At 51.7% G+C, this 26,754-nt stretch overlaps 1 protein-coding gene and 1 long non-coding RNA gene across 2 annotated transcripts in view; one reads left to right on the forward strand and one right to left on the reverse strand.

Moving 5' to 3' along the window:
- Positions 1 to 26,754, forward strand: part of MYO10 (myosin X) — a 194,376-nt gene that overhangs the window by 126,260 nt on the left and 41,362 nt on the right. The window lies entirely within an intron of this gene.
- Positions 2,670 to 4,792, reverse strand: LOC140598698 (uncharacterized). Its single transcript, XR_012001322.1, has 2 exons — positions 4,393 to 4,792; positions 2,670 to 4,287 (listed from the first exon to the last, which is right to left on the reverse strand). It is a non-coding gene; the product is annotated as an uncharacterized lncRNA (long non-coding RNA).

Here is a 26,754-nt window from a genome sequence, read left to right on the forward strand (position 1 = left end):
AGTCTGTACTCTGAATAGCAGTGCTGACGTTTAAGGGCTCTGACCAGGTGGTCATGCCTGATTTGAGAACCCCCGAAAGGCCGTCATCATCGTCGTCGTCAGTTTGCGTGGGTAGGCTCTGCAAGTTTAGCTCCTTCATGCCATGGCCCGACTCCGACCGGAAACAATAGGACTGTTGCAAGACGCTATCTAAACAAAGAATTCAGTAGTGAGTCTATGTATGTAGTTGCTGAACCCAAGACTGAATGGGCGGCCTGCCCTCAAATGTTGTTGAGAAATGGAAATTATCTTGATTTGGGACATAGCAGCTCTTAGGAACCTCCCTGAGAATGTCACTGGCCTCTCATGTCAAAAAACTGCTATCCTCCTAAGGCTTGAGAGGAGGAAACTGTCAGAACCGTTTGCCGTGAGACTTGTGTCGTATTCTGGTAACTTTGCTGAGGCTACATCTTTTATCTTGTTTACTAGTTGCTCATGACTTTAATACTAGCGATTTCCCATTTTTAGTTTAAACATGCTTTTAAGAAGTGCAATATTGGATGGACTCTGTCTTCTAGCAGGAGGCAAAAGTGGGTGCTTTCTCGAACCTGTGAAGTTTGCTAGCTTACCCTGAGCTCTGATGGTGTGGGAATTTGGCATTTGTATGGCATAGAGCGGCTGGGATTGGTCCTGTAGGGAAGATCGATGCCTCTGTTCTGGTAGCTTAAAAGAGTAGCTCATCGTTCCATTTCCCAAATTTCCATCCAGATGTCTTAGATTATCACACACACACACACACAAAATGGCAGCATAAACAGTATGTAGTTTTTGGACATAATGTAGGAAAGTACTAGTTAAAGCATGATGATATACCATGTCAGCTGGTTTATGTTTCACGTTATAATCTCAGTCGCACATCATCGGCAGTATTTACAGCACAAGTGGGCTTCACGCTTTGGGTCTACACTCAGAGGAGCTGTTTGGTTACTTTCTCTCAATGGTGTTAATAATATCATATTTCATCCTTCAAACATGCCATTTTTCCCCCAAAATTTTAAGGACTTGGGTATTGGAGGGCATTTTACAGCTTTTGGTGAGCCAGAGTTAACTGAGAGATCTCCTCCTGTCTTAGTGGTGTGTAACCGGATCTGTCAGGTGTAGAGGCACTGGTATCTTAGATTTGGTGAACCGGGGACCTGCCATGCCAGTACTGTTATGGGGATGGGAATCTAAAACTCAGTGCCTCGTGTATTTTTCTTTCTCAGATGGCATAAGAGTTTTCCCTTTATTTATTTTTAAAAGATTTTATTTATTTATTCATAAGAGACACAGGCAGAGGGAGGAGCAGGCTCCTTGCAGGGAGCCTGATGTGGGACTTGATCCCAGGACCCTGGTGTCACGCCCTGAGCCAAAGGTAGAGACGCTCAACCACTGAGCCACCCAGGGATCCAAGAGTTTTCCCTTTAAATTGTAATAGCTTCTGAAATTAGGCCTGCTGCAAAGCTCTTCAGCACACAGCAGAATCTTGAAGAGATCACCTCTTTTGATGTTTATTTTTTTCCTTACTAGGATATGACTGTGCCTAATTGCTCTGGTTTTTCCATTTAAAGAAATGAGGCAGCCCAACCTCCTATTTCATATGTACGGCTTACAGTCTTCCCGTGGCCTGACCTGTGGCAGACACTAATTACTGATCACCAAGAGAGGGGCCGTAGGAGACTCTGGAGAAACATCTTGGTACCATTTTAAATGCAGCCAGAAAGTAAAGGCACAGACACGTGAACCCAGTCATCTGAGGCTCAAGATGTGGGTGTGATTTGAAGTGTGAAGATGCTAATTAGAATATGGAAATAGTTAATTATGACTTGCTTAGCATTCATTTGGTTCCACTGAAAATATCAGATGTTACTGGTGATGACATTCTCTGAAATGTATGTAAACAACCCTCCTTTGGAGTTTATTGCCAGTTTTCTTTTGTCCAGCGATGGGTGCTTCTAGAAATTTCACAGGGAAAATCTTACCTGCAGTCACCCTGTGGATGAGGAGTGTATACTTCTGGCTCAAAGGGATGAGACTGTCTCTCTCTCTCATATCCTTTTCTAGTCATTTGCTCATCAGGGGACCCTGAGAGGTGGTATTCAAACTTGCATGTACATGGATATTTTGTGCATCGTTCAGGAACATGGATTGTGGGTTTGGGCAAGTTCTAGAGGGTTTTTTTTTTTTTTTTTTTTTGATGGTCCTATGACCAGAGGGATAGAAATAGTGGCTTAAAAGCAAAAGCCTGTGGCTTAAAGGAGTGTGGCCTTGGAGAAAGTGAAAAACCAGCTTTGAGCTTTTAGGAGTATGTCCAGCACATCCAAGGCTCCCATGGTGGCTTTGTAAGTGTGAGCACAGCCCAGTGGGCCTCAGCTTGTAGGACAGGCTGCCTCCCTCCTTGGTAAGTGTGTGAAGCTCAGAGCTGGGTGCTTGGGCCTAAAGCATCTAGAAGTCCTTTGTTGGGAACATCACGGGATTTTTGTGTTTTGCTTTGAAAAGCAAGTGCAAGCGGGGAGAATAGAGTGGAAATGCTAGAACCTTCTGGCAACCCAGCAGTAACAATTATGGACTGTTTTTTTAGGAACAGCAGGTTGTGGTTAAAAGGCATTTTACCTGCATTAAGAAGTTCTGGTGCTAAGTTATGAGGCAAATTTTATTTATTTATTTATTTTTTATTTTTTATTGGTGTTCAGTTTGCCAACATATAGCATAACCCCCGGTGCTCATCCCATCAAGTGCCCCCCCCTCATGCCGGTCACCCAGTCCCCCCCAACCCCCGCCCACCTCCCCTTCCACCACCCCTTGTTCATTTCCCAGAGTTAGGAGTTTCTCATGTTCTGTCTCCCTTTCTGATATTTCCCACTCATTTTTTCTATGAGGCAAATTTTAAAGAGCCTGCCTGTCAACACAATGGAATACTACTCAGCCATAAAAAAGATTGAAACCTTGCCATCTGCAAAGACAGGGATGGAGCTGGAAGGTATTAGGCTAAGTGAAGTAAGTCAGTTGGAGAAAGACGAGCACCATGCGATTTCACTCGTGTGTGGAGTCTCATAAGCAAAACCTGTGAGCAAAGATAAGAAAGTGAGAGAGAGGCAAACCAAGAAACAGGCTCTTAGCTTGTGGACAACAGACCGAATGTCGGCAGAGGGGAGAGGTGGGGGTGAGCCGGTCAGACGGGGCCACGCAGGCGGTGCCTGTCGTGATGCGCGCCGGGGATGTGGGAAATGCTCCATCACTACACTGCACGCCTGCGGCTAATGCCATGCTGGATGTTAACTAGGCTGGAATTAAAATAAAGGCTTAATAATAGAAAAAGAAATAAAAACGCCTACGTCTCCATAGGGGCTAGCGTGCGGTCACTTCTTCGCCTTATACGGCACCGCAAGATGGCCTCTTCCTCACCTGAGACTGTTGGAGTTGACGAGGGCAGACTTCTCCACGAAGTGGCCTGTTGGCTTGGTTCTGTCCTGATTTGTTTGGGGGTACTAGCTTGTGGCCTGAAGTGCGGAACCCACCCCAGGAGATGTCCCCAACAAAGGAAACCTGCTTTGCTTCATCAGAATTCTCCCCAAGGGTGTCCCGTGGCCTGTGATCTCTCCCCACCTGGTGTTTTAGCAAATGAGTTCTAGTCAGAAAAGTCTGTCATTAACATTCCTCAGGAACACCCTGAGGATGCACAGGTCGACTGGAGGAGGAAACACACTGCTAAACATGGGGAAGGCCTTGGGGCTGTGAGCGCTGGCTGCCTGCAGTTCCCAGCCTCCGTGTAGGGAGGGCCAGGCTGCGCTCCCCGGACAGGAGCTGGGCCTGGCTGACCCTCCTCTCCGTCCCTCCCCTCCAGGAGGTTTGATGTGAGGGGCCCTTGGGTGGTGGTGGGGGGCACATCCTCGATTCCCACAGCATCCTCTTCAAGCTTTCAGCTCAACCCTACAGTGTCGTGGAAGATTCCTCCTGGAAGATTCCATGGGTCTTCTCCAAGGAGGCAGGCCCTGGGTCACCTGGATCACGCTGAGGCTGCGGGCTGCTGCAGGAGGGCTTCTGGCAGAGGTGCTGCCTGGAGTGACATTTACTGGGGTGGGGTGAGGTGGGGTGAGGACAGGGATGTGCCGAGGGGTGGTCCCTGGGGGGGATCCCCCCCCCACAGGTCTCTGAGCGCCCCTCCCAGCCCCCCGCCCCACCGCACTCATGCTGGCTGGAAACCGGCGAGGAGCTGGAGCAGGGGTTGACTCGTCCGTGGTGGCCTTGTCCCAAAGCCCCGTCTGTGGTCTGGGGACACATCAGCCTTCTCACATGGTGGCCTTTGAAAGACCTGCGCGGATGCCCGGCCTGCCCACCTGTGCCCCCTCCACCAAGTGTTCACGGTCCACTCACCGTATGATGGACATTTTCTCAAGTCAGATCTCTTCAGAACAGAACTGTTGCTGCTGCGCCCAGCGGCGCAGTGCTGACCATGAGGTCTCTTTGGCCCAGGACCCCACGCAAACGATCCCGTTCTCTGTGGGAGAAACACAGAAGGTGTGTGGGAGATGCAGAAGCGAAAGGGTCATAAGCATCAGGGAGCCAAGGATGTCTAGGGCTCTGCGGACTGGCAACCCCTGGCCGCCTGCCTGCATTGGGCTGGTCTCAGGGCCTGGGGAGGTGGCCCGCGTGCCCCCCACTGCTGGAGCGTGCCTACGGGGTGCCAGGACCTTGTGTGTCGCTTCTTGTCTCTCATGGCCACCACGCATGCCTCCTGCAGCCGGAGCGCCCACTGCCAGCACCCTTGACTTCTGAGAGCATCTCACACAGATGCCACAGCCAGGCAGCTTCACCTTTTCAGGAAATCTCAGCCAAGGAAGCATTCCAGCAACCATTCTTCTCCCCAACAACACAATCCCAAAAGAGCCCTCCGGGTCACTTGAAGCCTGTTTACCACGTTGCCACGGCAACGGCTCTGGATAAAGGGCCCAGAGGGGCCCAGGCAGTGGAGGGGCGCTGTTCCCAGGGCCTGCTTTCCAAGGTCGCAGCTGGTTGCCCCATTCTGTCCCTTGGCTTTTTCATTGTTTTAAGTACTAGGCCATCTTTGAAAGGTGTGTGTGGGGGGGTGCCTGGAGAGGTCTTCACGCCACCCTCGGGGCCGGAGGTGCGTGTGGGCTCCCGCCCGTGGGGCTGCCCTCAGCGAGTGCCCCGCTGCCAGGCGTGCCGGGCCGGCCTCCGCTCTGTAGAATGAGTGGGACTCAGGCAGGCAGAGCCCAGGCCCCACGCGGGAGCCCGGGGAGGCCGGCAAGCTGAACAAAGCCCCATGGGTGCTGTAGCCTTGGACGCCGGACACCAGCAGGCGCGGGCTGCCAGAGAGGCAGCGGCCCGGCGGCCGCAAGCCGAGGACCCCCAAGGTAGGAGCCTGTCCCCTCGCCGCTGGCAGGTGGCACGGCCTTGGCAGGTTGTGTGGGCAAGCTGTGTGGGGGAAGCGCTGCCAGCCGGCTGCCGCCTCCATCCCCCTGGGCGCCAGGGCTCCTCGGGTCCCAGCGGGTGGCGGAGTGCTGCTCGCCTCCAGCCTCCAGCCTCCACGGAGGACCTGGACGGATGCGGGCTTTGGTGGCCACAGGTGGTTTTCATTGGGAATTCGCCTTTTATAGGAAAACTCATGTTTGGGGTCGGGTGGGCGGGGGCGCGGCTCACGGTGGCCCCTTCGAGGCCTTTCCCTTTAGAAGCTGGTGCCGGCCTGCAGCGCTCCCTTGCTCTGCGCTCCGCGTGCGCCTGTGAAGGACCTCTGCCTGACTAGAAGCCCTTCTTTCTAAAATTGTGTCATAAACTGGTTCGTCGACGGAGGTGGAGTCCGAGGAGGCCTGGAGCCGCCTGGGCGCCTGCGGCTGGTCACACAGGCGGCCGCAGCTCTGTGAGCTGCCTGGAGACCCGACGGCCACGCTTCCTCCAGCTTCTCTCCGCCCCACCCCTTAGGTGTCCCCGCGGGAGGGACGCTAGTGACTGAAATGCTAATCTCCGCCTCCACCGACCCTTGACTGTGTTCCTGATTCCCATTCACTTGCTAAAAGTTCCCTTGAAGGGGGCAGGCTTGCGGGAAGGCGGGCTTTCATATTAAATCGAGCTAGTTTAAAAGAAACGAATAATAATGCGGCTGTCGGCCACTCTGCTCCATCTGTCTGGGACCGCAGCTCCCAGTGCTGGGTGGAAACCGGACAGGAGGGGATGTTTTACCCTCGGGAGGGCAGCCGCCCACGGAGGGAAGGAGCCGCCTGTGCCTGCCTCTCTCACGGGTGTCCGCACCCACTCCCCGTGCTGCGGGGTACGCAGGTGCTGGGTGCGCAGCCCCTCGGTGTTGCGAGGTGGCTTGGTGACAGCACCCTAGCCTCCCGTGGAGGATGTGGATATGGAAAGGGTCCCCGGAGACCCGCCCGCCCCCTGGCTTCCTGCTGGGGAGGCTCCACCTGCTGGACAGGGTAAAGCTGCTCCCGGTGCCCCCCAGCCCCCCAGCCCCCCAGCTGTGCGTGTTTACTGTGGCTCTTGCTGGTGAACTTCTGGAAATCGCGACCAATCAGAAGAGCAGCCCGCTCAGCACGTGAGCCAATCCCTGGCTCAGGCCTTTTGTCTACCCGATGGCGACTGTGGGGTGATTTCTTTCTTTTGTTTCTGGTCGTTAGCTGAAGTGGCCTTGCATCAGCCTTCTCACAGCAGTCCCCGTGACTTTGTTCTGAGAACTCAACCGCTGCCTGCCCAGCAACTTTGCGGAGAACCAGCTCCCTGGATAGTGGTTCCCCTTGGATGAGTGTGGGGCAGAGGGCACAGGTGTGAGCCCGGACGGGGGTGGAGCTGGGGTGGACGGTGGGGCCGGGGCTCTGGACCGGAGGAGGCGGCCACTGCACCCCCAGCTCTGCGGCTCCTGCCCGGCCGGCCTCCGACACACAAACGCTCCAGTGCAGACCAACAGTAAAAAGAGCACGACGCTTAGTAACTGGGTTTTGCCCCCTCAACATGAGCGCAGTAGTTATTGATCATAAAATCATTGGAAAATATGCAAAACATCAATTTAAGGTAAATTCTTTACACTTTTATTTAGAGTCTGCTCGGGATCCTAGAAGTCTCTTCTTCCTGGCTTACTGTACCTGGAGACCTCCCTGAGCTTTTTCTCCAGGCCACTATGCTTTTCGAATAGGTTCTATTATAGGACTCTTTCCTTTTCCTGTGGTAAACAGTGCTTCAAGGGTTCATGTGTGTTCATACCTGTGCACACTCAGGATTGTTTTTTAAAGGTGAATCATCAGTTTGTTTGCTGAGTCCTAGCATGCACACGGCCAGATTGTTCTTCACTACGACCCAAAGATATTTTGCAACGTGTGTGACAGTGGATGTGTCGCCCTAAAAAAACAGCCAATGTTTTAGTGGAAAAATGAGTAAGACACGTGAGTGAGAAATTCCCAAAAAGTGACAGACACATAAGTGGGAAGTGACCTGACAACTCCAGTAGCGTGATCAAAGAAATAAAACTGGGAATAGCGGGATAAGCTTGCCAGTGGAAGATGGAGTTTCTTGGTCTCACGTTGCTCTGCAGTCACACTCAGGGGCAGTCGTGGAAGCGGCTCCCAGTACTGTACTCCGCATTGTGGCGGCCTTTCCTCCTGTCCTCTTGATTTAATGTCTTCTGGATGCCCCCGGACTGGATGCCGTCGGTTTTTCTCTCCAGATTCCACTCCCTGGCCCACACTCTCTTTGTATTAAATACGTGTAAATAATGTTTGATAGAGAAATACCCGCATGAAGGGAGGGAGGTGGGGGTGAGTAGGGGATGCTCCCCTGAGCGGTCTTTTCGCAGCTAAAAGCCTCCAAAGAGAGGCCAGGTACGTTTCTTCTTCCTAATGCTGTGCCATCAGAGCTGCCCTGCCTCCCCTCCACAGAGAGCCCGTGGGTACCCGGTTCCCTGCCCCGCCCTCGCCCCCAAGGCTGTGACCGGCGCCACCGCCGCCTTCCTGGCACCTGTCCGGGCCTCCTCCCCTCCCCCCTCCTCCTGACTGGTTCCCGGCAGGTAGGCCTGGCCGAGGCTCTGCCCTCCTCCTCACCTGCCCGCTCCCGCAGCAGTGCTCACTCCTGTCCTCCGGCCCTCGGTGAGGTGAGTACCTCTGCGCTCTTTCCCCAGCCCGAAACTTTCTAGGCCTCACAGGCTAATTTTGTAACCTAATTTCTTTTTTCTCCCCCGGGGTTTCCAAAGTTTCTGGCTCTGTGCTGGTCTGCATCACCCGCCTCGCATTTCAGATTAGAGGGTGTGCATCATTAAATTTCACATTCTTTACTCTCCACCTCCTTGTTTATCAGGTTTTTCTTATTCATCGGGTCGTTTATTAAGCAGAGCATCCCAGCCTTGGCGCCCTCGACATTCTGCACGGGGCGATCCTTTGCTGTGGGGCCGCGTCCTGTGCAGCGTGGGACTCCTTGCGGCCACCCTGCCTTCTACCCATCAGATGCCACTAACAGCCCCCATGGGTCTGCTGACATTTCCAACCCCCCGCCCCGCCCCGGAGGCAGAGTTGCTCTGCTTGGCAACTGGTGGGTTAGGCTGTCCATGCTGGTTTGGGTTTTTATCCTATTTCTTGCTGATTTTTGGTTTTTCTATTTTTCCTTTGCTTTTGGTAAAAATGGCATTTGTGTACAAGTTAATTTTTAAGATGCCAGTTGTTAGAGCTGTGAACTTTGGAGTTTTGCTATTAGATATTTGGTGAAATTAGAAAACAGCTTATGGTTTAACATTTTTCCAGATGTGTTGAGTCACTTGTTAACATGTATTGTTTCCTAGTAAGTAATAGTAGAAAATTTTAAATGGGGGGTGTGTGTGCCCTGAATATCCGTGTGTCTTGCAGGATTACGTAATTGCTCTGTGCTACCCGCTTTCTCAGATGAATGGGTGGCCTAGTTTCAGCCTCTGAAAGGATAAAGCAGCTCATTAAAGTGTGCCAGATGCTTCATTTGTCACTGTTTCGCTCAAAAGGGAATACTGTTTAGCTTCAGAATTACACTGTGATACTCTCAAAGTGTGCCTCTATGAAATGCAAGACAAGAGTCCCCGTGAAAAATATTGCAGCATCCCCCGCTCCGTTCTCTCCGCGTTTATGACAAAAACGTCACTACCAAACCAATGTCTTTCAAACTGTTAAGTAAAGCTTTAAAAAAAAAAAGTCTCTTAGGTGCTACAAAAAAGCGAAGTCTGCAAACGTGTCCTGAGGTTGGATAGCAGATTTCCGCTTTTGAGCCACAAAGAGTTGAAATGGAAGAGGGTTGGGATATGAAGTCGTCTTAGTGCACCTTGCTCTGGACCCTACGGGACAGGTTAATTAAGGTCGTGGCCATACAGAAGGAGAGAACTAAAACTTGGTGGAGTCAGATGAATCCCGCAAGACGGTGAGGGCCGGCTTGGGGCATCATTAATATGTTAATTGTGGCTTGGGAAGTTGCAGAAAGAATTCATCTGGCTTCTTTTCATTTCTTTCTCTCCTTTTTGGGGTTGGTTGGTTTTCTTATTAACTCTGAAGCGTTGGCCTATATATTTGATTCATCAAAGTCAGCTCCTCCATTCCAATAAAGCTTGGACTATTCGATTATATCGGCCACACTTGCAGCTCCTTGGGGCTTCTGCTCCCAGGTACGGTGTAAATCAGGGGACCTAAATCCTCGTGGAGGTGGAAGGGCATTTTGGACCGGCTAGGACGTCATTTGATTTGGATTTCCAGGATTCCGACACATTTGTGCATACTCAGAGCCAGGTGTCCAAGTTGCAGAAAGGTCACAAAACCCCTGCAGAGCGCGGCGTGACTGGCCGTGCCTTGGACCGTCATTGCCTGCAGCCCGGGGGCTTCAGCAGGTGGGCCCCCCCTTGGAGGGAGCGCCTGCGGTCTGGAGCTGTGCTGGAGGCCTTCCTGGTCTGTGCAAACTCGGAGCTGTGCCAGCGTCCAGAGTGCGGGCCTCTCTCTTCTCATGCTCCATTAGAAAAGATTAACTACAATACAATTGCCGCTTGTTCTCCATTACTCACCTTGCCGGGTCCCAGCCCGTCCGCGCTCCTTGTTGCAACACGTTGACGTATCTGAATGATCGAGGAGGTGGTTTGCGGCTCCTGGGAGGCCGTCAGCCACAGGCTGGATGCACACAGTTTACTGTCCTCTGTCCCGGTCATTCTGGCAATGAGCCTGGCTCACAGATGGCATGGGTGCCGTGGGGGCTGGCAAGCACCAGGGGGGCTCTGCTGTAAGGCCAGAAAGGAGGGGACAGTCTCCAGCTGCAGGTCATCTCCACCGAGGACCGGGCGCTAAAATCGAGGAAGCGGGGAAGGTGTGGACAGGTCCTGGTGCATCATTTCTGTGTCTGTTCGTTATCCCTGAGCAGCCTCAGCGGGGCAGACGGGGAGGCCAACCCAGGAGCAGGTGTCGCGTGCTCCCCATGTCGTCGTCGTGCTTGCGTCTCACGGGTTCCTGCCTGTCTCGCAGCTGTAACGCACCCCCGGCTGGCCCCGCCGGCCCGGCCCGCTGACTTGCAGCCAGCTGACCTGCACCTGTTTCCTCCGCGTCCTGGGGCGAACACTGCAAGCCTCCCGTGATGTTCTCAGACAACAGGTTGGCTTTGCCTCTGCTTGCTAGCGAAGGGTCTGCCCTTTAGACAGTGGGCGACAGGATGGTAAGACGGGCCACTCCTTACACGTTTTGGGGTGAAAATAATGTGGGCGTATCATGATGGACAGAGCGCTGTTTTGTAGAGAGTGCTGCTCTCACTGTGTCACCAGCCATGTGTCACTGGTCTCTTAAGTCCTCCATATCCTCGCTGGTGGAGTGAGGATGGAAGTCACCCCTTTTTGGGGGTGGTCATGAGGACTGACTGTGATCACATCTGTAGAGCTCCCAGCTTGGACTGGCACCCAGTTACCTCTGGTGATAAGGATCCTATTGAGGGGCACCCGGGGGCTCAGAGGTTGAGCACCTGCCTTGGGCCCAGGGCATGACCCCAGGGTCCCGGGATTGAGTCCCCCATCCGGCTCCCTGCATGGAGTCTGCTTCTCCCTCTGCCTGTGTCTCTGTCTCTCTTTAGTAAAATCTTTTAAAAAACACTCATGCTCCTGTTGGTCATCATGGAGGGGGTGTAGTCTCGGCAGGGGGCACCGATGGGAAGGGCACGGCTGTCCCCACAGCAGCGTCCGTTTCCCCTCCTGACCAGTCACTTGTATGTATTCACCACTCACCTGAGGTTGACCCTGTGCCTGCCACCAGCACTTACTAAGGACATATATTCATTTTGCAGTAAATGTAGAAAAGACCAGGTTTGTGGGAAAGGTATCAGCAGAGCCCCGCAGACCATTCTTTACGTCCAGGGATGGGGAACGCACTCCCAGGAAGGTAGGTGAGTAGAGGAAGTGGATTGGAAGTGTTGCTCCGAGGCCTGGTGAACAGGAGAGAACATTCGCCTGTCACGCGTGGCTTCCATCGCTCCGTGTGTCCGGACGGCGGAATGTGCGCGCTCTGCCCCGCACACGGCTCTTGTGTTTTCTTACCACCTTTTGCCTCATCAGTGGAATTGTCTTCAACTGCCAGCTCCTGTGTGCTGATTCCCAGGCGTCGTGCCGTGAAGGGAAGCGCCAGGCTGCAGACGTTGGGCCCTGTCCCACGTGGGGGGCGGGAGGGGCGTCCCCCTGAAGCATCCTGAGTGGAACAGGCCTGAAGCCTGGCCCCACTGGCTGCCGAGGCGCCGGGAGCCCCATGGAGGCCCCAGGGATGGGAAGAGCCTGGCCTCTGAGCGCTGCTTGACCTCCTGTTTCCTAGCAACTCCCAAGTGCTCGGTGGAATATTTCGTGCTGTTCCTAATTTATACTTAACAGATATTGGCTGCGGTTAAGGCTGGCTAATTTCCCATTATGACTTGCAGACAAGCACTCTGAGACACGAATAAGCAAGAGAAAGGAGCCCTGGGAGGCTGGGCGCCCCGCACCCCCTTCTCGCCAGGCCTTCGTTTTCCTTCCAGAAAGTAGACCTAGCTGAGGCCTTGCATACACGTGGACGTGTCCCCCTGCACAGGCGGCACCCAGCGCTTCTCAAGTGAAATCCTTGTCTTGCGCATTGGTTTTCTCCTGCTCCCCCAGCGCATATTCATGAGCATTCATAAGTCGGGGCCACTGGTTATCAGGGGCAGCTGGTCCTGGGGCCCCTTGTAAGCAGACGCACAGTGGCCCCTCGGCCTCCGTTTCTTCCCGTGGGGATGAGGCAATGGGGTGGAGTGACTCTCAGCCCCTATGCATCACGGAGATCCTGTCCTTCCTGATAATCGACATCTCTACTTTGGGGCTCGGATTTTTCCCAGTCACTGGTTTGATCTTCATCCGTTTCAGAGCAGCTCGGCTCCCAGGTCCTGATCGGACCTTGTAGCGGTGTCTCTGGACCCCTCTGCCCGGTGTCCTGGCCTCAGCCCCCCGTGGTGAGCGGGCTAATAAGTTTGTCTCTGAAGCTCAACTACCTGAAAGCAAGAAGCTACCAGTCTTTTTTTTTTTTTTTTTTTAGGATTTTATTTATTCCTGAGAGACACAGAGAAAGAGGCAGAGACACAAGCAGAGAGAGAAGTAGCTCCCTGCAGGGAACCCGATGTGGGACTCGATCCCAGGACCTTGGGGTCACTCCCTGAGCCAAGGCAGCCTCTTGGCTGCTGCGCCCCCAGGCGCCCCAGGAAGCTACCAGTGTCTCCAGTCTCCGGGCCATCTCTGTGGACTAACGCGGCTCCCACGGTGGATACCCTGGTACCAACACTGTGGAGACACTAACCCACCTGCCAGGTTTCTGGGCTCTGGACACAGAGCATCCGGGGCCCCTCAGTGCACGTCGCTCTCATTTCCCAACGTGTCCCCGGCTTCGTGTGTTGTAGCTCAGCCTCCCTTGGCATCGGCCTCACCTCGCCGGTTGCGTGAGTCGGGCAGGTCCACGGCAATGTTGGCAGGCGCCTCGTTGGCAGCACCTGCAGAGACACAGCTGCCCCCTAACGCGTGTTTCTCGGCGCGAGTATGAATAAAGGGGCCCCTGATGGGTTCGACATGGTGGCCTGAGGGTTTGGACTAGAACCGTGATGCACAGGAGATGGAGGTTCAGTCTAGCAGGATAAAGGTTTTAGTGACACGCATTCCATGAAGTGGCAACAGATGATACCCAAGAGGGAGGCTGCGTTATGGGGACGTCCCGATGGGGTTTATGCTGAGGATCGGGCCTTCTGTCGTCTTCACTGGGGTCTGTGGCCGATTTAGACCGAATCTCTGGTCCCGTTCCTGCCCCCCCAACCCCCTTTCTCTGTGTTTTCCTGAGTCTCTTTCAACACACGTTAATTGACCCCAAGATCGATTTATGGATACAGATGTATCGGGAAGTCCCAATGTCTTGATTTCAAATTTACATGACCTATTCGGGATTTGCATTTCTCCCACTGGCCCACCCTGTGGTCCGTCCATTGTCGTTTCTTTTTGAGGGAAACTTTCTTTCCTTGCCCAGACAGCCCCGTGGCTTCTAATCTCCCTGTGGACTCACTCTGGAATTTCATATTTTTGCCCCAGTTGGATTCATGGATGGGCCTTACATTTCTCTTTCTTTTTTTTTTTTTGTTTTTTGATTGGAACACAACGAACATGTTTTCTCAAGTGCTTGGGTCCTAAGGAACCTGCTTTGATCACTGCGTGAGCCCAGATGTAAAAACGGCGGCCACGGCAGGGAGGGACTTTAGTTAGGACCCTGGGGCTGCGGTGAGGACCCTGGGCTCCCTGGCCTCCCTCCAGACAGCCAGCCTCGTCTCGGGTGATGCCCCGTTCTCCTCCCTGATCCCCCTGGGTGGCCGGGGACTGTGGAGAAATGTGCTCTGGTGGCTCCTAGGATGCGCTCGTGCCCACCCTGGAGGAGGAGACCTCTGTCCCTCACAGCCTCCCCACGCTCCAGGCCTGATGTCAGCCTTCCTGCTCCAGCAGCTGACGTGGGCTCGTGACCCCTCAGGGGAGGACATCTGTGACCAGCAGGCTCGCCGGCCTTCCCGCATGATGGCCCGTTTCTCTCTCTGCGACCCCCCTCCACCCCCATGCTGGGTTCCCACTGTGTTTTGAGTATCCTGTGCCTGGAACGACCCTGCCCCAGGCCCTTGTCTGTGTGGCTGCTCCGGACAAGGCCACCCGAGGTTGTCCCCGTGGCCGCAGGGCGCTCGCTCAGTCCATGTGCTGCGTCTTCCATCCTGACTTCCTGACCTAGACTGGACCTTGCCTGCAGCCTGGCTTCGGCATCCCCAGGTGGTGCTGCCAGTGATGACCTCTGCTCCGCTGTGCCTCCGGGGTGTCTTTGGACCTCACCCGTTAACCTCGACGCGTCTTAAGCTATCCAGTGGCCTGGCATTTCCACCGGGATCTTGGTGTTTCCGGAGCCCAGGCCCAGGCCCCGCCGGAGCCCCTTCCTCCCCAGCACCGCGTCCACCTAACCGTAGACGGAGCAGGTGTGTACACGCACTGACCCCTTGGTCTCCCTTTGGAAAACCTCAACTCCCAAGCAAGACAGAGTAACTCACGGGCGGGGACTGTACGACTTATGAGGGTCCTATTTTATAAGCATTTGTTTAGAGGCTCCACAGCATTGGGCTTCACACGGGGGTGTCTGCTGGTCTCTCGGTCCTTCCTCAAGGCTCCCAAGTGGCAGCCACGGGGCAGCCATCACGTCACCACAGAATACCCTCATTCAGTTAACAGCTCCTGTTTTTTGAGTGTCTGTTGGCCCTTTGGGATGCGGCCCTGAATCAAGCCAACAAAAACTTGGTCGTCTTGGAGTAAAGGCTGACCCATGCGAGGAATCCGGGCAGGGCCGGAAGAGCCGCTCTCCTTGTGTTAGGAAGGAAGCTGGTTTGCCTCACAGCTCCGGGGTCCCGGCCTCTCTGCGTGGCTCGGGGGCCAGACTGGGGGCCTGGGGCTGAGCGCCGTGCGCCGGAAGCCGGGGGCGGGGGGGTGAGCGGGTTTGGCAGGTTGGCTCGGGATGGTCGTCATCCAGGATGGCTGCCCCCAGGACAGCGGGTGTCCCCTCACAAGGGTGGGACGATGGGCCCCGCCAGCGAACAACACTTGAGATAAGGAGACAGGATGAAGCTGGGAAGATGGAAATAACCAGAGTATTTGGAACATACGTATACTTCTGAGAAGTTTCAGGGACGTGATCCTGGGTTTTCTGGATGGACGTTTTATACTTGTAACAGTTCTGAGGAAGGAGTTACATAAATGCACTCACCTTTTTTTTTTTTTAAATATTTTTATTTATTTGAGCAGGAGAGAGCATGAGCAGGGGAGGGTAGAGGGCAGTGCCAACTCCCTGCGGAGCCGGGGCCCTGCGATCAGACCTCAGCCCCAGGCAGACACTTGACCAAATGAACCACCCAGGCACCCCTTATTTTTTCAGCTGGATTCGCTGTTAAACAATAGAAAGGGAAATAATTCTAGTATTTTATGCAAAATTAATACCGTAATAACAGATTTGTGGAAACATGAGTGTCAAGAAATTTCTTAAAAGCATCCCCCAGCGCTGACATTGGTCCCTTGTAGAACAGCACTCATGCTGTACGTGCCGAAAGAGCAGATCTTTTTTGTTTTTGTTTTTTTGTTTTTTTTTGTTTTTTTTTGGTAAGGTTTTATTTACTTATGAGAGACAGATACACAGGCAGAGGGAGAAGCGGGCTGAAGTGCAGGACTCGATCCCAGGACCCCCGGGGTCATGCCCTGAGCCACAGGCAGATGCTCCACTGCAGAGCCCCAGGCGTCCTGCATCGTGGGCCCTGATGGGTGTCCGTGTTGTGTTCTGTTGAAGCTCCTGAGGGCTTGCTCTCCCTCGTGGAGTCTGTCTCCTCACGGACTGGCACCTGCTGCCACCAGCCCGCACCGACTGGCACCCTTCTGGTTTGTGAGGATTCGATAATGGCTTGACTTTGATTGCTCCGGGTTCCCTTCTTGCAGGAACACGCTGCTTTCCTGGCTTCTCCGTGTGAGTGGCACAGGCAATCCCCAGGAAAGCACCAGGTTCTCATGTGCCTCGTCCCCCTAGAGGGTGGGGTGTCCCCTGAGAGGGCCGGGCATCCCCCAAGAGGGGTCAGGTGTCCCCCCAGAGGGTCGGGCATCCCCCGAGAGGGCCAACGTCCCCCCTAGAGGGGCGGGCGTCCTCTGAGAGGGTCAAGTGTCCCCCCAGAGGGTCAGACGTCCCCCCAAGAGGGCCGGGCGTCCCCCGAGAGGGGTCAAGTGTCCCCCCAGAGGGTCAGGCATGCAGGCGTGTCAACTGGGAACTTCCTGCAGGGGTTTCCTGGGGATTCATGGCTTAGAGGGAGGCTGCATTGGGGGTGTCTGTGTCCGGTGTGTGCAGGAAAGGAGGGGAGGAGACGTAGCCGTGTGCAGTACTCTGCACGCATGGCCATGGGGAGGCATAGAAGTCCGAGCAGCAGGTGCAAGGGCTGTTGTTAAAAGCAGGAAACCGGAAAGGAGTAAGAATGGGAGAAAGAGGCTATGGAGGAGGAGGGGAGGCCTGCATTCTTGGAAGGCAGGGAAGCATTGGAGCAAACGCTAAATACGTGTGGCTTTCAGGCCTTGGTGGGGCTTGGAAACAAGCCTGTGATGTGAGCACAATGGTAGCTGGGATTCAAACGGGGAAATGTCCCACGGACACAGTTAAGGAGCTTGTTCTGAACCCCGGGAGCTGGCCGTTAGCCATAACCTTTCCAAGCCGTTATTTGCCAGGTGGGGGGAACAAATCGATTGGGGTGCCCCCTTTGTGGCCCGTTCAGGCTAGCTTTATTACACATTTCCCTGCTGGTGCGCTTTGTCTTGTCACTCCAGATGCTGAAGGTGCTGGGCTCCGAGGCCTGTTAAAAACATGGCCAACTGAACGCCCTAGAAGCTTCTGGAGTCACATCCGAAGCTACATATCAATTTTTCAGGAAAAAATGGAACCCACATGTTTTGTTTGAGAACTGTGTCGATATTTCCCATGTTGTTTGAAATTCATGGAAATTCTTCATGTCTCATTTCTTTAGAATCATCGGCCTCCTGAAACTACTAATGGGGCATCTTTCACATTATTTGCGTGCTTTTCATGTTTGAATAATGGACAGTGTTTTTGTTTGAATCAACATTATTTCATGTTTGAATAACGGACAATGTTTTTGTTAGAATCAACATTATTTCATATTTGAATAATGGACAATGTTTTTGGAGAAAAGCAATATATTTTAGTTTGGTCTCTAAATAAGCTTCGTATTAAAATAGTCTGACAGTTCATTTGTATAAAGATGTGCTCCAAGCACCAAAGGCAAATAGAATTATGTGAAGCCTTGCTGTTTCACTCCATGTCCTCCCCGAGCCAGGGGCTCAGCCTAATTTATCAGAGCAGCACTGATTGTCCAGTGGAAATCAAGTGTGAGTCCTATACGTCCTTTAAAATTTTCCCACTCATCATGTTGGCCTGTAAACAGAAAATAGTTTTTGCGAAGTTGATTTTAATAATACACATTAGACCAGTATATCCAAAATGTCATTTCAACATGTACTGAATTTCAGAATTATTAATGAGGTCGTCTGCATTCCTTTTCATATTGATTTTTTTTTTTTTAATCTGACCTAGACCTATGATTCCCTCCTGACTGTGCCTAAGTTTGCACTATTTGATTGCACTATTTACCTGGCTTTTACTCCCTCCAGGGCCGGTCGCATGCTTTTTCTGCAACTAGCAAAATGGTAAATAGTGTAGGCTGTGCCATTGTCCTATGAAAGTGTTCACGGACAATGCAGGGCTGTGTTCCAAGAAAACTGTATTTACAGAAGCAGGTGGGAAGCCGGATGTGGCTTACAGGCTGTAGTTGGCCAAGCCCTGTCCTAACGAAATGTATTGTTTCCTCTGAGTTTTAATCCTCAGAAGCTGACTTCTGTTTTGGTGTAAAGTCTGCTACAACACACCTATTGTGCTGAATTTCATTCAAGAAAAATATACCAGGAAACGAAGCCCATCGTTAAGTAATGAAAACTTTGGAAGCGCAGGAGCTCCCCATCCCACACCCCAAACGTGCACCTCGGAGGGCAGACAGGCCAAGCTAGTGGCTCCCGGTGCTGGCTCAGCCCTCCCCGGGCCCGGCTCCGACTTGGACGAGCTCTGTGACCCTTATAAGTTACCCTCTCCGTGCCTCGGATGATGCATCTTTAAAATGGGGGTGATGAGGATCCCTGCCTTACGCAGTTGCTAGAATTCAAGCAGGCGCATGGCTGGCTCCATCCATAGGGTGTGCGATGCTTGAGGTCGGGGTGGTAAGTTCAGGTCCTGCTCTGGGTGTAGAGATTACTTAAAAAATAAAACCTCACAGAGTCCAATAAAAGCGAGCCTTAGCAGGTTGGTGTGCTGCCTGGCACGTGGTGAGCCCCTGGTACGTTAGCCTCTCTTGCAGCAGTTCTTACTGGTGCTGTTGCTGTAGATGGTACTAGTACTACGTGGCCGCACGGATTCCTGGAAATGGAGCAGCACAGAAGTGCCTGAGCTTGCTCAGCCACCCGCAGGGATCAGAGCAGGACGTCACTGCAGAGGCGTGGGCTTGTGGGCGGGGAGAGGACCCACGGTACCCCGGGGACATTTTGGGAGAATCTACAGGGATTCTGGTCTCAGAAGTGGCGCCCGTCCTGCTCCCCGGGGGTGTGGCTTCTGTCACTCGTTCTTGGAGCGGGCTGACGGGGACACTGCCAGGGGACACTGCCAGCCGCCGGCTGCCTCCCAGGGAGGTAGAGGTGAGCGCGTGCAGGCGGCTACGGGAGGGCCTGGCGCGTTGCAAAGTGCCGAGCAGATGTTGGCTCCTTTGCCTTCTATCACACAGGCCACTGGGTCACCGCGGGCTGATGTGATGCACAGGGCGGCTGGAAGGGCGAAGAGCTGCCTGTTGAGCTCGTACTGCGTTGGCGTTCAATGTGCAGTGGCTGCTACTTCTGTTACATTGGTTTAAGTCCCAGCCCTTTATCCTGACCCATCCCTGTGGATTTCTATGCGTCGTTTGGACTAGAAATACTATCAGATGACCTCGTTATGTGGTGTGACCTACAAACCCCCAGATGTCCACGGTCTGACGCTCTAGAAAATCGGGACACACGTCATAGACCATTGACGGAAGGACGTCATCGAGTCTTATCAGTAGTTCGTTCTGCTTGGTTAACACGTGGAACTGACAGGATACTGGGCGAGGGGGAGCCATGGGGCGCAGGGTGATCTTGGCCTGGAGCAGAGCCCCTCTCGCCCGGGGCGTCTTCCGAATCCCGCTTCCTGGGGCAGATGGCATTGGGCAGAGACGCCGAGGTTCTGAAGCTTAACCTTCCAGGGGACCGGGGGGCCGGGCTGGAGGTGGGGACCCTGTCCTTCCGCCATTTTAAGTGTCCTTCCATCGGGTAAGATCTGCATTGGATACAGCAAAGAGTAGAAGTAGCGGAAGGGCCTCTGCTGGGAGCTGAGCAAGTCCTCCCGGTGGTGATGCTGCCTGGTGATGCTGCCGTGCAGCCGAGGACGGGAGGTGGGAGCCACCTGTGTGTCCTGATGGGGATTTTGTTAGGGGAGGAGAACAAAAGGTAGGACATGTTTGCATTTGCTTTTTTTTTTTTTTTAAACAAAGTATGTGTGTCTCCCTGCATGTGCTTGCAGGTGCGTACATGATGCACACGCAGACGTATGTTTACACGGGCATAGACTGTGTCCAGCCTGAGATACGGGAAACTGGCAAGAGCGCTTTTCTCCAGGAGAGCTGTGGGACTTTTTGCTGTTTACATTCTCCATGTTTCTGATTTTATTGTATATTTTAATATTTTATTTTATTTTTTGTATTTATAAAGATTGATCTGTTGATTAGAGAAAGTGTACCTGCACATGAGCAGGGGGAGGGGGAGGGAGAGAAGCAGACTCCACACTGAGTGCAGACGCAGGACTCTATTCCAGGACCCGAGATCATGACCTGAACCGAAGGCAGATACTTAACCGACTGAGCCCCCCAGGTGCTCTGATGTTTCTAATTTTTAAAAAACACATAACCTTTGGACGCATTAATCTGTCATTTAATGATACTTTAATGGGGAAAACGAGACTGCTTTTATTTCCCAATTTCTTTTACATTTGTCCTCACACTGTACCCTGAAGAGTTGCTTCCGTGTATTTTGCAGCCAAGCCATTTCCTCTAGAAACAGATCCTGATTAGTCATATAAGTACTTAAAAAGAATAATGGAACATGGAGCCAAGCTTTGGGTGTGTTCTCTGGAAACACACTTTGGGGACTGCTTGGACCTTGCGGCCGGCATCCTTAGGGTGCCAGGTAAGCCAGCACCAGAATGGAGTCTTCTCCCGTTTTCGTAAAAGTCAAATCCACTTGGATAGAGTTCGTTTTGTTAAGGTTTTCTTGCAAAATCCGCACTCCAACAGTGAGAAACCTGGCTCCTACCACGTGTCATCTGCTTACCATAGAGCCGTGGCAGCACTGTGAATGGGTCCTTCCCAGGGAAGCGCTCCACCAGCCACAGTGCGGTGCGTACGTCTTCCAGACCTCGTGTCAAAGTTAGGACGGCCCGGCCCCCAGGCCTTCAGTGCAGGGGCTTCACGCCTCTGTGATACTCTGAGGTGCTCTTGGGACGATCTACTTCCTGGGATCCTCCAGGGTTCACTCTTGGGCTTTAAAATTCTCTGGATTTGGGCAAATGGATCCATTACAGTATTAGATGAATAGTTCACCTAAAATTTGCCTGTGCTTTACCTGTTCAGCCCTCCGCTCTGCGTCCTGGGAACCGCTGATGTTTATAGCTCTATAAACTGTCTCTATAGCTTCACCTTGTTCAGAGTGCCATATAATTGGGACCAACTAGCAGATACATATGCTCACCTCAGACTGCTTTCAGGTAATGCTGTGTATTTAAGGTCCCTCCGTGTTTCAGGGAACGTGATAGCTGTTCTTTAAAAATCTCTGAATAGGGGCACCTGGGGGGCTCAGTGGTCGAGCATCTGCCTTCAGCCCAGGGTGTGACCCCAGAGTCCTGGGATTGAGTCCCACATCAGGCTCCCTGCAGGGAGCCTGCTTCTCTCTCTGCCTGTGTCTCTGCCTCTCTCTGTGTCTCTCGTGAATAAATAAAATCTTTTTTAAAAATTATCTGAGTACTCTTCCGTAGTATGGATATACCACAGTCTCTGCCCATTCACAAACTGGATGACCTCTTGATTGCTTCTAGACTTTGACAGCTATGAATGAAGATGTTATGAACATTCACCTGCATGTTACTGTGTGTTCCATTCCGTTGGCTAAATCTGGAAACGCGTGCTTGCTGGATCCTATAAAACTGCTGAGCTTTATGAGAAACTGTCTTCCAACTTAGCTGTGTCATTCTGCATCCAACTAGCTATGAATTAGCCTTCCGTTGCTCCACATCTTCGCCATCATTGAGTATTTTCAGTTTCTGGATTTCCCTGTTCTCACAGGTGCATGGTGGTATCACTGTTTTAACTAGCAATTTCCCAAACCAACTGCTGCCGAGTATCTTCCCACAGGCTTAGTAGCCATCCCTAAATCTTCTTTGATGATGTGTCAAGATCTTTTCCCTGTTTTCTAAATTGGGCGATTATTTTCTTATCGCGGAGTAGTAAGTCTTCTTCTGTATGTTGGATAGTGTTTTTTTGGTTAAGTGTTTTTAAAATATTTTCCCAATGTCTTGTCTTATCATCGTCCTACGAGTATTCTTCACAGAGACATTAATCCATTTTTCCTTTTATGAACTGTCTTGTGACATTGTTTCTAAGTCCTTGCTGTAGAAGTGCATTGGAAAAGGCTGTGAACAGAACCACAGTTTTGTTTAGGCAGCCCCGGAGTGTACGTGTGTCTGTATCTGGTGTGTCAGAGCCAATGGTAGGCATTTTAGGGACAAATGCATAAAATTCAGACCCTCCTCGAGAGCAGGCGTCATTAATGGGGACCTCACACGGATATGCCTAATGGACATGCAATAACACACGACAGGAGAAAGCATGGTCACGGTCACATCCTAGGGCAAGTACAGGTGTGCTACTCTAGGCAGGGGAGGTGACACGTGTGCCCGTCAGAGGCTTCAGGAACACATCTATTTATCGGGAAGGGTGTGTTTGAGAGACCCCCGAAGAGACCCGCAAAGCTCAACAGTTTGAGGCGGTGGAGAACCTCCGGGTGGTGAGGCTTACCTCCAGCTGAGGAAGACGGGAAGCCATGGCTTTAGTGCAGATGCAGCTGGGGCTCTCGTAACGTGAATGAAACGTAGGGTTCACCTCGCTGCGGGTTGGCTGGAGGACGGACTGGAGCTGCATTGTGGGGCCTGAATGTGCCACGGAAGCCACTGTGCTTCAGTGTGTGCCGCAGGTGTGGGAACGGGGGCGTGGCATGGCCCAAGCCGTGGGCGATTCCGTGGGGCGTGGGGGGCTGTGCGTGTTCCTTGTTCCAGTCTCTCTCCTGTTGAGGCGTCGGGGTTTGCGTGGCTCCGAGGCGAGGACAGCAGCTTGCAGCTGTAGTAGTGCAGCGCGCCCCTCCCAGGTGGGGACGGCGCTTGGCCGGGATGGGTAGCGCGCGCTGTGCCTGGGGAGCCAGAAATCTCCGGGCTCTGCAGTCCGCCCGATCGACCGCCCCGTGGCTTTTGTCCATCCTGTCACCGTGGTGCTCCCCAGTCCTCACCCGAGAGGAAGGGGCTTGCCTGTCCCCCAGGGGCGCTGAGCTCCTGTCTCCTGGCACAAAATGTGAAGCTTGCAAGTGGCGACAACTGTGTAACATGTGTACCAGCCCGGGAGTGAAATGATCGCTCTAAGTGCAAAGAACTTTTGTCGCTCATTTAATCGGCTTCTGTTAAGTGTTTGTTCAAGGTCATGAAAGTTATATTGCTGCTTTAGTGACCGTGCTTCAGGAAACTCTTCAAAGCACGATAAACTTCTATTCAATATTTATCAATATTTATGAACTGCTTTTGAGAGTCCTATGTATGTAGCAAATGCAGCAAATAGAGATGGAGAGGCCTTGCATCTTTTTTTAAAATGAATTTTTTTGTGAATTAGGTGAGGACAGAGGTCCCACTGCAAGACTTTGTCAGTCATTACAGGGCTGGGATAGTTTATTAGTGTGACATAGTTGATTTGGATAGACTTTGCTGGGACCTTCAATTTTCTAATGTCGAAGAAGGGTTATCAGATTTCTGGTTGAAGGTGAATACAGCAAAGGAATATCTGATAATGGTAATGCAAATACAAATACAGCTAAGATCTTAAATCCTCTCTGTAAGGTCAGTCGCAGTGCTTTTCCCCATGCCATAGTATCTACTTACCAAGATAAAGAATCAGGTAATCAGCTTGTTTTTGTATGTTTTAGGATGCCAGGGACTCATCCAACATAATATGGACTATGACATAAGTCCCTCAGGTGCAGACGTAATATCTATAACGTTGACTGCATTTCATGTAGAGAAAGTAGGTCAGGATTCACTGCAAAATATGAGGAAAAAGTAAACTCTTTCAGGATGTCCTACTACTCACTCATTCAGAAAAACAGTCTACCAAAGGGGGGTGGGTAGGAGATTGAGTCTTTTAAGATAGAAAGTTAAATTTTTTTTTTTACTTATTTTTTTTAAAGATCTTATTTATTTATTCATGAGAGACCCAGAGAGAGGCAGAGACATAGGCAGAGGGAGAAGCAGGCTCTGTGCAGGGAGCGGGATGTGGGACTCGATCCTGGGACCCCGGGATCACGCCGTGAGCCGAAGGTGTAGACACTCAACCACTGAGCCACCCAAGCATCCCCCAAAATGCTATTTTTCTATGAAGCCACTAAGGGCAGTAAGGAAGGATACTTGTCGGTATAACGCTCAGACCTCCGTTTGGTTCTTCTGTGCTCCGAGGACCTGGGCTGTCAGGCGTAGGGCTTGCTGGCACGGTGCCGTCTAAGCAGGTTGGAGCCAGAGAGACACCCCCCCCCACACAGGGACAGGTGCATTTCGTGCTGTTACCCAGAAGGTTGTGCCCCTGCCAAGGACAGAACTTCTGGTTTCCTCATCCACAGAGTGGGATCACCTGCCCTTCCGACCCACCCAGAGTAGAGAAATGCCTTCTCCCTGAAACCCTGGCTGGCGCCCGGCGAGCCCCAGGGGCCTCTGTCTGGCAAGCTCGGTTCCCACTCGTCCCGAGTTCTCAGGGCCCCTCGGCTGGTTCGTAAAGATCTCTCAGATGCTAAGCAGCACTAGAACGTTGAGGGTCCAGAGATAATCAACCAACTGTATTTTTTCCGTAAGCACGGAGTGAATGTCCTTGTACTGTAGACAGGTGGCTGTTCCCAATTCCGCTGACATACTTCCTGTTATCTCTGTGCGATATGTATGAAATTATGAAAGGCTAGGCAGTGTGCAGGGTCCCCAGACCATTCATGCATAAATGCGTTTACTTCCGACCCTCGTTGTGAAGCGCCTCTGCTGTCCTGGTTTCTGTGTGTCAGCATCTCTCTTGCCCTTTCTTTAGGTTTGAAGCTGCAGGAGGCAGGGCTTGCTCGTAACTGGATTTTTGTGAGAGGTCTTAGCATGTTCTGTTATCAGTCATTTCTTTTGTCTAGGCATTTTGAAATCTTACTTTTTAAGAGTGTAGGGGGAAAGTTTTTCCAGTTTTTTTTTTTTTTAAAGACTTGAGCTACCTGAAACTAAACACATTCACTCCAGTCTCCAGGATCAAAATGGTCTCTCACATCCATTGCTGCTTGTCCATTTTGGTTTTTTTATTTTTATTTATTTATTTTTTAAGATTTGCGTATTTATTTTAGAGAGTACGAGCAGGAGGGGCAGAGGGAGAGGAAAAGAGACTGTGAGGCAGACTGTGTTGAACACGGAGCCCAGTGCAGGGATCGTGGATCTAGGACCCTGGGATTGTGACCTGAGCCAAAACCAAGAGTCAGACGCTTAACCAACTGGGCCACCCAGGTGCCCCACTCCTTGTCCATTTTATTTTTATTTTTATTTTTTAAAATATTTTTATTTATTCATGAGAGACCCAGAGAGAGGCAGAGACACAGGCAGAGGGAGAAGCAGGCTCTGTGCAGGGAGCGCGATGTGGGACTCGATCCCGGGGCCCGGAGTCATGCCCTGAGGCACCCACACGACCCTCCTTGTGCATTTTAAATGCCTCCATGTCCATATGGGTTTTAAAATATTTTAAAAAACCAGCTTTATGGAAATAGAATTCGTATGCCATACAGTCAGCTCACTGGAAGTGTACAGTTTGGTGGGGTTTTATGTGTTCACAGGTGCAACCACCACCACCGTCAGTTTTAGGACTTCATCACCTCGCCAAGGATCCCCCTGCCATTGGCTATCCATCCCCCCTACACACACACACACACACACCTGCTTCCCCCATCCCCAGGCAGCCACAACTCCGTGTCTGCAGTTCCCTTTCTGGACGTTTCATATGAGTAGGATCATGTAATACGCACATGTGTTTGTGTGTGTTGGGGGGGATGACGGGCTTCCTTCATGTAGTATCTAAGGGTTCACATAGCATAAGTGCCTCATTTCCTTTTTATGACCGATTAATACTCCCAAGGAGTGACTGGATAATCTCTATTTTGTTCATCCATTCATTTGGGGGTTTTGTTTTGTTTTAATAAGTAATCTACGCCTAGTGTGGGGCTCGAATTCATGACCCCGAGATCAAGAGTTGCGTGCTCTACCAACTGAGCCAGCCAGGCACCGCCATCCATTCATTTGTTGATGGACATTTAGGTTGTTTGTACTTGGAAGTATCCTTCCAGGAGCTTCATATTTGGTCTCCCTGCTTTTCTTACCCTTCTTCGCTCTCTGCCTTTGAGGACCTCTAGAATCCACTCAGTATCCAGGTTTTTACCTTGTAAAAAATGTCATTTATTACACATCTTCAGAGACATATAGCCATGTAGACAAACAGGTTGGATATATGTGGTTATCTCCGTCCAGTGCAACCTCTATTTTCATTCCCTTTTCCCCTAGCAGCCTTTCTTCCCGGCGTCCGTAACAGCCCCTGCTCAGTAGATACCAAGTGAGTCTCCCTGTGGCCTTCTGCACATGCGGACGGAGACTAAGACAGCACTACCTTGGAGATACTGTGGGTCTGGTTGCAGACCACTGCAATACAGTGAATATCATAAAGAGCAAGTCACATGAATTTTTTGGTTTCCCGGTGCATGTAAAGGTTATGTTTATGCTGTTCTGTAGTCTGTTGCTGTGTAGTAGCATTATATCTTTAAAAAGTGTACATATCTTAGTTTGAAAATGCCTGTTGCTAAAAAATGCTCAGCATCATCTGAGCTTACGGTGAGTCATTGTCACTGATCACCATGACAAAACCTGAAATACTGCAAGAATTGCCAAAACGTGACACAGAGACAAAGCTGTTGGAAAAACAGTGCCGACAGACTTGACACGGATTTTCAAATTGTGAAAAACACAATTACCGTGAAGTGTGATAAAGTGAGGAATATTCATGCCCATACCATATATCAGGCAGGGTTTTTTTGTTTTTTAGGGGGGAGGTTTTTTTTGGTGAGGTCATTGTCTTACAAAAATGAGATTGTTATACATATTTTCCTGCATCCTTTCTCTCCTTGCCAAAGGCCCGAGAGCCAACTGTGCATCTTTCATTTGGTCTTGTCTTTTTAACGGCTGCATAATGTTTTGTGATGTGCATGGTATCAAAACATCCCCG

This window comes from Vulpes vulpes, chromosome 4 (assembly GCF_048418805.1).
Source record: "Vulpes vulpes isolate BD-2025 chromosome 4, VulVul3, whole genome shotgun sequence".
Classification (NCBI taxonomy): domain Eukaryota; kingdom Metazoa; phylum Chordata; class Mammalia; order Carnivora; family Canidae; genus Vulpes; species Vulpes vulpes.